Source organism: Taeniopygia guttata, chromosome 3 (assembly GCF_048771995.1).
Source record: "Taeniopygia guttata chromosome 3, bTaeGut7.mat, whole genome shotgun sequence".
In the NCBI taxonomy this organism is placed as follows: Eukaryota; Metazoa; Chordata; class Aves; order Passeriformes; family Estrildidae; genus Taeniopygia; species Taeniopygia guttata.
The window spans coordinates 72,870,771-72,884,518 of NC_133027.1; the positions used below are offsets into that span (position 1 = coordinate 72,870,771).

The 13,748-nt window shown below is 38.2% G+C and overlaps 1 protein-coding gene across 1 annotated transcript in view; it reads left to right on the top strand.

Annotated features, from left to right (window-relative positions):
- GALNT2 (polypeptide N-acetylgalactosaminyltransferase 2) overlaps nucleotides 1-13,748 on the top strand; it is a 90,312-nt gene that overhangs the window by 35,176 nt on the left and 41,388 nt on the right. The gene's annotated exons all lie outside the window — the stretch shown is intronic.

Here is a 13,748-nt window from a genome sequence, read left to right on the forward strand (position 1 = left end):
TCCTGCATGTAAAATAAATAAAATAAGAAAAATAAATGAGTTTTCAAGGGTTCTATATGTTAAATAATAAACCTTTCAAAGCTGCTGTTATCTAAAATACATGTATCCAGTAGTGAGAATTAAGTGTCAAAGAAAGACTCTGAATTGTTACTTGGTAGTTCTGAAGTTTTTCTTCATTTTCTCTAGGAAGTTTCAGGTTGTTTTTCTTTCGCACATGTGTGTGTCAGGCTTATTTTTAGGCCTTCCTCCTGACCCAGAAAATTCTTTTGATGGACTATCCTGTTATTTCCTTTCTTATTAGTCCTCCTCGTTCTGCTTTTGAATCTGTTGCTCAATTCAAGATAGACTTCAGTGTGTCATCTTTGACGAGCTGTTTGAAAGACATTAGACAATGTAGCAGATAAGGACAGATCAGATTATGGCATCCCTGAAGGAAAGGTTGTATTGTGAATTTAAATATTTGTAGCTCTTTGTGGGTTAAGATTAGAAAGCTAATTTCTCGTGGCCTTAGTTTATAAATGCTTCTGCTTGTGTAGTTCTGTTACCCGTTGTAGTTGTAACTGAAATATTAAATTATTGTGAAAGTGCATCTAGGCTGCAATTCAACAATCAATATGTGTATGTGAGTTAAAATATAAGGAATTTTGACAGATCATATTTACTCATTAGTCTAGAAATAGCTTTTGAGTTATTAGTCTTTGTGAGAAATGTGCTACACATTACTTCTCTAAAGCTCAGTTTGTGAAGCTCAACTTGTATGCGATGGCTCAATATTTTGGTGTTTTTTTCCCCAAAACAAAAGCAAAATGGGGTGAGGCATTAGACCAATGTGTGGGGTTCTAAAACCTGGTGGCTCTAATTTTTTTGATAGTGTGACTGGTCTAAAAAGTCAAGCCAGTTGACTGTACCCACTTTATTTATCCACACTATTCAAAGCAAGTCATTGAAAAGATAGGACACTGACTCATGTAGTTTGAATTCCTCCAAGTTTGATGAACAACTTGTTTTTTATTCTCTAAATATTTTAGGATCTGTCTTTAAGGACTTTTCTAATCCCTCTTACTATATATTTTACCAGCTAAAATTGAGAATGCTGCTGTGGCTTGAGTTCAAGATGGTTATTACTACTGTTTTTCTTAAGGTTTGTGAATTCTTGTTGCTCTTTAGGTTTTGTTTTGTTGTTTGTCTTTTCTTTGTGGCAATGTATCTCTCAATTTTGTTATTTGCTCTTGCGCTGTGAGTGAGTTCAATTCTTCTCTCTCTTGCCAGAGACCAATTAATTGTATTTTTTTCTTATATCATCTAGTGGAAGTTTAAATTCATTGTACTTTTGAAAGTGTACTTGGTCTTTTACCCTCTGCTTCCCCCTGGTTTTCTAGTACAAAGTAAGTCTGTGATTAACTCTCTGTATATGCGTGTGTGTATGTTTTTGTGTGTACCTATATATACATGCATGTACATCATACATGAATACAAGGAGTCTCTCTTCAAATCCTTTTATTTTCTTGCCTCCTTAGGGCAGACTTAAATGTCAGTATATGGTCATATAGAGTGAGAAGAGGCAGAGAGCTCAGTGTTAAAAATAGTGGGGTATTATGTGTTGTGAAAACACTAGATGATAGGAGTGACATTTTGCTCTTGTCTGTTATATACCATTCATGACTTCCAAACTAGATGATGGTTTTGATCTCATCTTTTGATGTGTTTTGACCTTAAGGTTGATATTCCATGTGTTTGGAGGTATTCCAGAGAAGGGTAGCTCATAAAGTTCTGCAGAATTGTTTAAATTTAGCCTGGGAAGTTTCTAATAGCTTCAGTTAGGCAACCTGAAAGTGGAGTCTGGGTTGGAGTAATTTTTCTTATTGGAGTCCTTTGAGTTGTTAAATTCCAAGACTTTTTCATATTTTGGTAGGTTTGAGAGCAGCGCAAAAGCTTTCTGCACTGCACTTGGCTTAGCCATCATGCTTGGATCAGGCTTTAATTCTGGCTGTCCCCCTTTTACGTCAGTCTCTATGATAAGGGCTCTTTGTGGAGGTTGTGTGAGATCATCACTGAAGGTGCAGTTGGTGACCTCTCCTCTGAGAGACTGCAGATGAATAGGCCATAACTTCAGCTGACTTGAGCCCCCAACCTTTTCTTGTTAGGCCTTAGCATCCAAGAGGAGGTTTTCTGTCTCTCTTTAGAATGAGATTAACTCCAGTGTGCCTGCATAGTGTGAAGTTGCTTTGCTGCTTGCAAGTGTGCAGAATTTCTTGAGTGCCTCAGTAAATTGCCCAGACTTTTCTAATCCTTTTTTCCCTTGGTTTTTATAATGAATAACTTTGTGTATTGTTAACTTTATGTGTTCCCAGGTATGATAGATATATCTGATACACAGTGGGAATATTGAATGTTTTGCACATAGGACCTAAATTGTAGCTAAAGAGCTCAATTTATACTCTTGCTATAAAATTTGCCTGAAATTACTGCTTCCCTCTGTGCCTTACAATCTGCCTTGGCTCAGGGCTGGACTAACAGTTTCCCAGCTTCGAAGTACTAGTTTTTCTGAGAGTACAGACAAACTAATGCAGCCCAGATTGGAGGAGAGGCAGTGCTGTGTGTGAGGAGCAGCAAGGCAAAGTGCCTGATTTCCTGCCTTGAAGCTCTGGGTCTGTGTGTGGTTGAAATTTTACTTATAGGGTGCTCTAACATTAACTTCCTGTAATAGCATTAGTTTGAGTGTTAATGTCAATAGACAAAGAATCTCCAACCTTTTTCTTTTCCAGTTGGTGCCTTATTATAGAATGGTGTCTTTCAAAGGAATAATCAGTTTTGTTCTTTGTTGAGGAAAGATACAAAGATCTGCATTGCCTGCTTCAGAAGGAAATCTTAGTACTAAAGTTTGGCAAAAAAAAATTGAAGTATAGTTGTCTGTTATCTCAGGAGGGATTAGTATTTCTTCCTTCTGGTGTAGGTGTCTGTCTTCCACACTGCTTGTTTTGTTTGTGATAGGCATTTGTTTCATTATGGGATTGAGTTTTGATTTAGTAGTCCAGACTACTGTAGATGAATGATGCTGTCTGGGTCTGGTAAAAATCAAAGATGTTATTGGCAATAATCTGTGTGATTTTTGTAGTATGGAGCCTTTAATGTTTAATGCATTAATAGATGAGATTTTCTGTCAGAATTTTTGAACAGGAATAAAACTTTACACTAGCTGTGGACAATATTTTTTTTTTTTTTGGTGAAAATCTGCAGGTAAACACAGATGCTGAAAAGTGATACTATGTGTACTGCGTCATGTGCCCAGAGCTGCAGAGACCTGATCATAAATCCTAGTGTTGGGATACAGGGAAAATATGCAGAGAGTTCTGGAAGGCAGAAGTCATCTGTCAAGCACAAGCCTTCTCTGAAGGTTATTTAATTAGAGGAGTTACTAAGTAATTTTTCAGACTCCTGGGACTTATTCCATCTCTTTGTGTTCAAAGATGACCTCCTTGAAAGAGGTAGAAGGAAATATTTTCCTTGCTTTTCAATGCCTCGATTTCTGAATCTGAAGATTAATCTTTTTCCATTTTAAAAAAGTCAAGATTTTTGTATCAGTCTTGCTTTTTTTCCCTCTTATTGTTTTCTTAGAGACCAACACAATGCTCTTGCATTCTACAGAAAATTTCCAAGACACAGAAACTTTAATTCCTTTGTCTCAGTCTATCTTCACTTTCCTTACGTCTGTGATAACATTCCATTATGGTAGAGAAAATGTGGTGTTATGTTGTGTTGCTTTATTGCATTGTAGCTCTACAGATCTCATCCAGCAAAACATTCAACTTGTTAACTGCATGTTGGGTTTTTTTTTTTTCCTTTCTTTTTCCTTAGTGCAAGATTGTTCTCTTGGTTTAACAATTTCTGTTGTTTTGGTATAATAGCCACCTTTCCCCTTTGCCAACAAACTGTAGACATGACTGCCACAGCAGTTTTTGCTTTAGATGTAATTGCATTTCTGAGATCCTTTTGATCTCAGTTACATTTGCAGGTTTAAATATTTATAAAATAAAATTGACCTAAAAGGATTTTGTTCCAACTGCTTTCCATTTCTGTTCTCTGTGCTTCAAGATGCAAGTACAAGTTATGGGGATTCTTTTTTTCTTCATTTTTGCTGCATCTGGTTCTTGTATTGCTGGTGAGCAACTTTCTTACTGTTTCATTCAGATGTATAAAGGTGGAGACTTAGAAATGCCTGCTATTGAAATCCTTCAGTATACTTGTGGTTTTGGATGCATTCATGTTGAGTTCTGCTTATTTATTCAGTACTTCATTTTTATTTCAATTAATTAACTTCATTTCCCTGGACTTACAGAAAACATGACACTTTCTCATATAAGTAAATATTAAAATAAATTTTTTCTTTCTATGCTTTCCCTTTCCTTCCTGTGCAAAAGCTTTTTCTTTTTGTTCTTTAGCGAGTCATTCTTTTGAGAGCTTAGAGCAAGCAGTGATGAGTTTGAATTCGATTAGGGGTAGGACTTTGAAATACAGACTAATTCCTCAGACACTTCTGATATTGTAGAATTAACAAGAGGTGGCATTAAATCATGCCTGAGCATTTGTTCAGTAATTGCCTTCTTTCAAGGAAGGAAAATTTATAGTGGTTTTGAGTGATGGGTAGTTTAATGTTGTAACTAAACTTGTAATCCTTTACTTGTAATGGGAACACCCATTTCAGCACTTTTTTCCCTGCTACCCTAGATGGGAATGCTTCCTTGCATCCAGTACCTCAGATAATTTAGTGGTTGGTCTTGTGGTTTAAAAAATCCTACCCAGTGAAATGATACATCCATACCTCTCCCCAGCTCACTGTCAAGTCAGCCAAATGAGTTGGATGAGCTGCTGTGCCACACCAGTGTGTGTAAGGGGAGCAGTGGGGACAGCCCAGCAGTGTGGGATGGAGACGTGGTGCTGAGGTGTGGACAGCCCCTGTCAGCAGCAGCTGGCCTGTGCAGCAGCTGCCTTGTAAGCAGCACCAGCTCCACACTCGCTGTGCAAAGCATTGCAGCAGGTTAGGAGCATGTCCTGCTTTCTTCCCCTTACTGGACTATTTGTTCCATGGGATCTTTCATCTGCTCTAAGTAGAATCAGCCGGGATTGTTAAACAGGAGTTTAGTCTAATCTCATAAATTTTTTGAGTGACATGGCTTCTGTACCCCTCAGATCTGAACTGGGGCCTGTGTACTTGTATTAAGCTATTTGGACATTCAGGTTTCACATCTTGGAAAGCACTTGAGTGAGAAAATTAATGTGCACAGTAATTCTCAAACACAAGCTATGGACCTTGAGAGAAGCACAGTGGGCAGATACTCTTTGTGTATCAAGCCGTGTCCTATTAGGAAGCTGTTGCCACTTTTCTTTCTTTTCCCATTACAGAAACTTGTCAATTAAAACAAAAAACCCCAAAAAACAAAGAACAAAAAAAAAACAAGAAAGAGAAATATTACTTGCAAACATTAGAAGTTATGGGGTAGCATGCTACAGTTATTGCTGCTGCCTAAATATGTACTTCAAACCACTATTTAACTCGCATCAGACATGATGACAAAATGTTCCTTGGAGGTGAATATACCAGTAAGGTGTTTTTATCAAGTTGCAAATAGTAAAGTTTTGTTTCTAAATCTTTCTTTTTTGCTGTTGAAGTTTTGGTTTGTTGTTTTTTTTCTTGCATATCTCTAACAGACCAGATCATCAGCTCCTTTTAATTGATGATGATTTGTGATTAATATATTCTTGGATTTTTTTCCCAATCTAGCACAACTAAAAGAGCAACTTAAACACTATTGCTGCTGAGTGTGTACTTACATGTATGAATCATGTAACTGTCCGCACTGACAAATGCTTTTAGAATAGAAGGCTGTTTTCAACATTATTTAAAAAAACCCCATGAATTAACTTTTCAAGTAAATGTCTTTTGTCAACATCAATATTTCCTTTGGGAACTAAAATTGAGTGATAATAGCCTTTGATGTTACCCTTAATTGAAATAATCACTGCAAATGTTTTGTGATGTTTCATTTTCATAATTTGTGGCAGGTCGTGCAGACAAGTGAGGTTTTTTTGAGACATGATAAATTTTACAGGAAATACTGGATCCTATTTGTGACCTGCTGCCATTCTTAGAGTGTCTTGCTTTCAAAGCTACTGGTGCACTTGAGATTATACCCTTCTTTCAGTCCCAGTACCCTTATATGTTTCTCCTACTTTTCTTCCCTCCCCTCTCTTCTTGCCATCTATCCTTGCACATTTATGCAGCTTCATGAATCATGAGGATTGAGTGATCTTAGAAAAAGCAGTAAAGCCTTTTCTGGTTTTTTTTTCCTCTTTCTGGTGATTCATTAGATTGTCAATTTTGTAAGGCAAGTAATGTTTAATTCTCTGCTTTTCTGGTAGGTGATAAGGTTGCCCCACTTAGTTTTGACATTTATCACTAGAGTGGATGAAGTTTTGAGGCAAAAGGAAACATGGTTTATTAGAGGTCACCTGGAGTTGGGTACCTGAATTCTCATCAAGATGTAAGAGTGTTGTGGGTTTGTTTTTTTTAATTTATTGACAGGTACTTAGAGAAAAAAATTATTGTTTTGTAAAATGCTGAAATACAGTCAAAAACTGTATATCATTTGTGGGCTGATCAGTTAATCCAGTGTGTGTTAAACCAATGTGGGTATCTGGGAGAGAAGTCATGCTGTTATTTTTAGGGAACTAATGAAAATTTGAAGATAACCTAAAATATACTTGCATGCAAATCTTCATATTTGATAGCTTATATATACTTACTTCTTGAATAGTCTGACCTGTCCTTCCTGGGGTTTTCTGTTGCTCCTTGGCTTTTGTCAGTTGAGTAGGTCTATTGTGCCCAGAAATAGCTGAATCAGAATTTCCAGTTGTTCCCAATTGCTGTACAAATAAGTCTTCAACTGCAAAGCTGGATCAGACTTTCCTCAGAGAATATGTATCCAGAAACCTCAGATAAAGAATTATTTTTGTTTAATCCCATTCTAGGTTTAGAAAATGCCATGTTTTATAGTTGTTTTAGTAGTTTAGATAGTGCTTGTAAGCTATAAAATATGCACTTTGCACTAAATAAAGGTAACATTTACAGAGATGGTAGGACACACAGGCATTTAATTTTGTCTAGAGAGTAAAGCTTATAGTAATTGCCATTTTCAAAATGTTTTGACTGTATTAACAGAGTATATCTAAACACATGTCCTATATATGGAGCCATCAAGGTATAATCTTGATGCTTTTCCCTGTTTTTTTTTGTTTGTTTTTTTTTTTTTTTTTTTGAGACCATAAAATGTTCTTACGAGGGCTGTGTTTGTTCCTCCTGCTGGAAGCTTCATTCTATTTTCATTCTGAGTACTCAAATAGATGAAAAAAATGTGCATTTGACAGCAATTTACTTATACTGAGTAAAGGAGTAAGAATGAAAATGAAATAATCTTTGCTGTAATAATTTTGGACACTAACAGTGATAATCAAATATTGCAAAGTATATAGTTTTTCAGTGTTTATACTTCACTTCTTGGTGTGCTTGGAAATGTCTGCTTTAGTATGCTAAGCATGTTGGCAGTCAGAGGAAGTTAACATTTGTTTATGGGATATTTTCTGCTTGTCTTTTCTGTAAGAAGCAACATTCCAGGCATTTTCAGAGGATACTTTATCTCTGTTTTGTACAAAATGCTTTTGCTGAGAAGGGAAGAAGTGGGTACCCCATAATGTAATTACATTAAATTGCTCGAGTGCTTGCCTGGCACACAGGAAAGCTGGATTCATTTACTGCAGCAAGAGAGACTGGAGTTGTGTTTCTGGAGACTCCTTGGGAGGCAGTGAGTGAGTGCTGGGTCAGAAATCAGGCTGGGCACTGGACTCTGCTGAAGGTCCTTCTGCTTTGGAAGGAACTGGTGCTTCAGAGCTTGTGTGCTAATGTCATGGGTAATTAAAAGATGGTGAACTGAATTGGGTGGGGGGAAGGGCACATACTGAATACAGAGGGAGATACTAAGCAGCAGCAAAGAAACTTGGGCTTAGTGTATCAGTGTCTTTGTCAGCTGTCAGATTGTCCTTGTCTTTGAGTCTTTTTCTTAGGAGGAGCCCTTATGCTTGGTTCAGGGATGTAAACTTTGGCAGGCATTACACTATTGCAATGCCAAGTGCTGCTCCACGCTGCATGGAAGTGCTTCTGTGTGACTGGTCCCAGTTACGTGGTCAGAACAGAAGTGTATGAAGTCCTGAGGGGAGTTGTCTTGCAGTGAGAACACCCTTCCAAACCCATCAGTTGGTGTGACTGATCTGTACTGCTGGATGCAGCACAGCCTTCTATTAGGCCAGCTGGATCAAATGCTGCTCTTTGAAGGTGCTGCCAGTATTCATTTTCCTCTTAGAAAATCACCACTAGAAGAAAATCTGTCTGCAGTAGCCCTCACCTAAAAACTAGTTCTGAAACAGATATTAAGCCTTAACATGTATTTTGTTCAATAAAGATACATTTCTCGATTATTTTCTCTGAGTGTCTACCTGATCGGGTACCACGCTACTCCCAGCCATCTCTTGTACCCAAATGTTGCATGCTGTTCAGCATCTGGGTTGCCTGTGAGAGGAATGGATGGTATTGAGAGCACAGTCAGCTCCCTCTTGAGATATTTCCAAACTCAAGAGCTTTTCGGAGATCTGTGTTGAGTTGCTACTTGTAAGGTCTGTGTGATATATTAATGTATCTAAGGATGTTTCATGTTGTTAAGTTGTTCTCTTGATAGGAAGCCACTGTGGGGTTGAAATCTCTGCTATAATGAGATCTAGTTTGTAGCAGTTAAATGTCAAATCCGTGATACTTGAAACTATAATTAAAAGGGAAAAAAAACAGTATTGTGAGACGAAAATAAGAAAAATAGTAGTAGTTTTAAGTGTGGTTTTTATTTTTTTTTTTATAGAAGCAATACCTAGGGATTTGGAACAGTTTAAATTTGGTTTTAATGCAAATGAAGTAAGAACTGATGAGAAATTGCTTTGCGATGTTTGTAAGGAATACAATATTCAATGCATACAAATATACCAAAACTAAAGGGAAGTGGTCTGGAAGATTTAACTAATGGTAATGAAATTATCCACTAATGTACATCTGTGTGTAATTACAGCTTTCTAAACTTAAGTTGAGTACTCTTAAATTTCTCATGGAATACGATCATGTCTTGTTGTATATATGTAGAAATGCTGTGAAAAAATGTTTGTATCCTACTTTGAATTTGAACTACCTCATCCTTCCCCTGCAGCAGAGCAGCTGAAATGTGTAACTAATAATTTCCTGAAACAATTTTTTTGAGTCTAGTTCTCAGAAACTAGACTCAAAAAAGCTTGATGTTGCATCTTCAACATATCTCAAGTTCAGTCTTCCAGCTAGTCATAATGGAGTGAGTGAGTTGAGCAGGAAAAGAAGTGAGCTGTAATAGCAAGGTTTGTCAGTAGATGTGGGTTTTCTGAGGCATGCAGAGCTTACAGTGTCCTGAAAGAAATGTTGCAGCAACTCAGTGATTAATCAGCCTAAAAAACATCCACTCCACCTTCAGATTAGTCAATTTACCATAATTAATTGTGCAAGGTTATTGCTGCAAGGAATATTTTAATGAAATGTTAAGTAAATGTACATCCCTTAGTTTCAGAGCTTTAGGAATAGCAAAGGTATTTAGAGAATAGAATTTAAAAATTACATTTAATGTACATTTATGCTATTACCTTAGTATCATTATAATATTTCCCACTGAATGGACTGGAAAGGTTGCAGTTTTGGTTTTTTGCACGTCTTCTACTATTGAATCAGAAATTAGTGGGAATTAGCAGTGACATGATGTATAAAATTAAAATATGCCAAATCCCTGCAACACTTGCATTTTAGTTGGTGTGCATTTATTTTCTTGTTGATATATATCCTGGCCTAAGAAAATAACTGCATGAACAATGGCCACAAAGGTTTTATTCTAGTGGTGTTCTGTGTGCATCTAATTTGTGGTTAATGTCTCCGCTAATTGGCAGCTAATTTTTTATTTTTCAATAACTTCGAAGTGGTTGTCCATGTGCACTTACATACCAAGTTGTAGCCTGAAATTGCCAGGTCTTTTAAAAAATGTCAGGAAAATATTATTTTATAAGTATTAGTGGTATTTTAATGTAGAAAAATACAGTAGCCTTTTAAATTTTTATTTATTAAGTCCCCTCTTGTGCTCTCATGATTAAAGATCTGTGCCTCCTTTTAAGCAGTTTAAGTTTCTTTTAATCTTCCCTTAAGCTTACCTTAAGTATGTGTCATGGTTTGACACTGGCACAATGCCAGTGCCCCCATGAAAATGCAATCTCTCAACCGAATGCTGTGAAATGCGATCGAGAACAGAGCAAAGCAGGCCCAAGCTTAATAACAAGGGAAAAAAAAACCCAAAACTTTATTAAGCTACTACTACTATACTACTATAAAAGGAAAAAGAAAGAAGTAAAACCACACACACGATTCAAAATGAAAACCTTCCAATGCATTCCTCCTCCCACCACCCAAATCCGACAAACCACAGTGAGACACAGCCTGGACCCCAATCAGGTTTCCACCCTCCAGACAATTGATACTTAGTCCATTGAGGGAGAGAGGAGCCCCTCCTGTGCCACAGACCCCCCAAGAAACACAGCTGCCACATCTTGTGCTTCCATGTCACACATGGCACCGCCCGGAGAAAAAAGTTAGCCAATGGTGACCCTCTCCTTCCCTTACACAGTGCTCTCACCACCAATGCATGGATGGACAGACTGCTTTTAGGATTTTTCCTTTCAAGTATGCCCTGCCAAGAGGGGAAAAAACAACAGTTCAGTTTTTCATTTTTGGGACCACAGTCTCCCCCATTTTCCCATGGGGCCGAGGGTCCAAGAACAGAGATCTTCTCTTCTTCTTCTCTGAAGACAGGGGACACCACCACAAACCTCCCTAACTTTTCTCTGTTTGCTCCACTTCTGTCTTTTTCCCAGCTGAAGCAGGTCTCTTTGGCTCACCGGCATCCTCCTAAAATACAGTCTCACTTGGAGGAGAAGATCGGTTCAGTCTGTGGCTACCAAGAAAAAGTCCAGCCAAAAGCCACTCCATCATCTCCTCCCACCTAGAATTTCTCCTTCTAACATCCCAGGGTCTAAGCTGTCTCTCTTCCTCTCTTTAAAACCGAGGAGGAGAAAAATTTCACAAAGCTTTCATTTCTCAAGGAAAGGTTGGAAGTCCCGACTCCCAAGGATGGCTCGCTGCCCAGGCTCCAGTTCCCACAGGCAGCTGGGCACCTTGCAGCCCCCCCCCCACCGCTCTTCTCCTTCCCCACGGCGTATTCCTGACAAAACTGCCGCTGTGTTTCTTTCTCTTGAGAGAGAGACTCTGGGGGGTGGAACGGAGACATCCCAGATTTCTCCACCCTTCCATCTGCAGGGGGCCAGCCCGGTTCCAGTCCCTCCACCCTTGGGCCTACCTCCGAAGGCCACATGGCTTTTCCCCTCCCCCACCCAGCTCATGGCCGGGCAGGGGAGAGGCTGCACTGCACGCTGACCGGAACCCAAGAGAGCGAGTTCTCCTGGGAATTCTGCTTTTAACCCCTCTGTGTTCTCAGAGGCGTGTTCACCTTCAGTTGGTCAATATCCATATTGACCTCTTCCTTCTGAGAAAATTCTTTTTCTGTGTCAAACCATGACTGTATGAATGAGTTTTTTCAGTGCCAGCATTGTCTTCTACCAGGAAGATTGTTCCTCAAAAGCAAGTGACTTTTTAAGATCACATTAGAAGCTGGGATTTTGTTTCACTCAAGGCAAGCTGAAGAAGCAATTCTGTCTGTGGTGATGGCAACATGGTAATGCCATTTGACCATATGATTGATTCCTATATAGCACCAAATTACCATGCTGAAGCACTTTGCAATCAATGATATAAAGAAACTGGTTGTGTTTATGCCTATGGCTTCAATAACTGCTTTTATCTCTTTCTGGGCTCTCAAGTTCTTGCTAAAGGGTATAACATCATGTTTGCACCTAGAAGGCAGGGGTTTCCACATGTATCTTCCAAAGCCTTAATTGGATGAAAGTTAGTCTTTACACCAGAGTATCAGTTCTAATTAAGTTGCTGATTTTAGAGCTACAAAGTCCTAATCTAGGGCACAAAGTTCAAGGTAAATATCCCTTAATGCCCCATACTCTCCCATCACAATACTGTTCTGTAAGGAGTCATAAGAGGCAAGGTGAGCATCAAGCAATATGCAGTGGTAACTTCCATCCTGGTAGCTTGGCTCACCTCAAAATGTCTGTAGCCTGTACCAAGCAGTTCTCTGAACAGGTCAAATTTATAAGAATTCAAATGGCATTTAACCATAAGATTTCTGAATCTAACTTTGCCTTTGGTAGTTCATGCTTATTTTATAAAAACCAAAACACAACAGCAACAAAATCCAAAGTGGAAGAACTTGATAAATAATTATTCTCAATGGCACATGCACCTTATCGAGAAGGATTAATGGGAAGGCAGAATTTTACCCCAAAGACTTAAAGGGAGGGGGACAGTGAGGAAGCACTCAATAGTTTGTTTTGTTTAGTTACAGGAGAAACTTAAATTATTACTTTTATTGTTATTATTACTACTGTTTAGCAGATGTTTTGCATTTATTTTTCAACTTACATGTTTTTTAGACTCATTACAGTCATCTGGAATAGTAAAGAGCTTAGTTGAAGCAGATACAGTTGATACTTGGATTTCAGTGTTTCTGTAGTGTCTTTTAAATGGTGCACAAAGCCAAATGAGTGAAATACAAGTTTCTCAAAACACAGAAGTATCTATTTCACTGTGCTGGTGGGATTTAGTGCGCAGTGACATATAATTTCCCTCATCAGTATGAGTCATAAACATTTTCTTGAAATATGTTGTGTGGTTTTAGGAGTGTGTTTTTGTGTTGCTGTGGGTTTTCTATGTTATTTTTTTTGTTGTTGTCCTAAAGCTTTCCCTAAGCAGAGGTATCAATTAACGTCCACAAGGCCCAATAGCCCAAAGCATGTACCTACATGATGATGTAGGAAAATGTTAAAATTCCTTCTCTCTGGGATCCTTGATCCATGATGCTATGAAAAGCATGCATTAGTAGTACTCAGTTTTTAACTGATTTAGCTGTATTTGTCAGGGAAAAAAAAAAAGCATCTGTATTTGGTTTAAATTTCAGTATTTTAGAAATCTGTTGCCTTTTTTTCAACATATTTCTAAATATTAGTGCCTACTTAGCACTTAGAGACTTAAGCTGAATTTACATTGGGAAGTTCTGAGATGGCCTGGGGACAAGCTGAAATGGTATCATTTGTGGTTGAAATGTTCCCCAGCATAACTTAGGCCTGTTCCAACTACTTATTATTCCATCAAAGATTTCCCCAAATGTGGCTTAGGAGCTGGGACAGCAGAGACATTTTCCAGTATGCACTTCATACACTATCACCCTGCTCTGGAGACTCTGTAAAATTCCTGTAAGAGATGAGAAGTGTTCTGCACTGCTTGGCTTCAGTGCACTCAGTGATTAGTATAGGCATAGCATTGTATCTTCTTGTGTTTTGTAGTAAAGGTCTTGTCTTTCTCAGGATAGTGCCAATGTAACTGGGATATTCTCAAGACAGTCCCAGTATGGAACTCCTTTGGTGCAGATTTAGAAAAGGAAATGGAATTTCTTTTGGCAAGTGTGCAA